The following is a 767-nucleotide window of genomic DNA, read 5'->3' as shown; positions in this document are numbered from 1 at the left end:
CATCCGATCACGATATTGAGGATCATTACTGCGTCACTGAACACCCCTTCCAGGTCAACAACCATGAACTCAGGACGTGGGCGGATGTGTTCGAGGACCCTTGTGTTCCGCCAGAGTCTATCACCAATTTGGATTCCCTCCTAAAGGTATCCGCCAACTGCTTCGACGGCGCTGTCAACAGTTGCTTCAAAGAGATATGTGACTGCTCAACTTTCCAAGATTTTAATGCTACGGGTGAGGGCGGGGCAGGGGTTCATGGGGCTGGGCTACACGAGGGGCGTCAAGGGGTGAAGAGAGCTGGACGATCATAGCGCCAGCAATTATCTGTAAATAGTTTATAAATACAGAAATTGCTCCAGTATATGTACAGTCTGAAGAATATCACTGACAATATAGATACTGACTATAAGCTACAGCCACTGACACAGACGTTAACATTAGAAAACTCTCTTCGCCAGAGCGCTTATGCACACCTCAGGATATGGCAGAGTGTATGGACGCACTCTTCTTCCAGATAGGACAAATGACAGGCACGGACGCCTTCGTCGGGATAAATTCCAGCCCGAGCCCTGAAGTTCTCCATCAGCTTCAGAGGTGCTGGGAAAGAGGTAAGACGTCGCTGTTACAAAGAAACCTACGTGGAATTGTATCGTTTTTTTTCTTTCCTATTTTTATTTGTATCTGTTCCAAGACTGTCCTTTGATTGCTGTGCAACTCCTTTCTCTCTTTGTCTTTTTGTGCGACTGTCAGTGTGTCTCTTTTTTCTC

Source organism: Penaeus monodon, chromosome 29, assembly GCF_015228065.2.
Source record: "Penaeus monodon isolate SGIC_2016 chromosome 29, NSTDA_Pmon_1, whole genome shotgun sequence".
NCBI lineage: Eukaryota > Metazoa > Arthropoda > Malacostraca > Decapoda > Penaeidae > Penaeus > Penaeus monodon.
Note: the sequence above shows the minus strand (reverse complement) of the source record.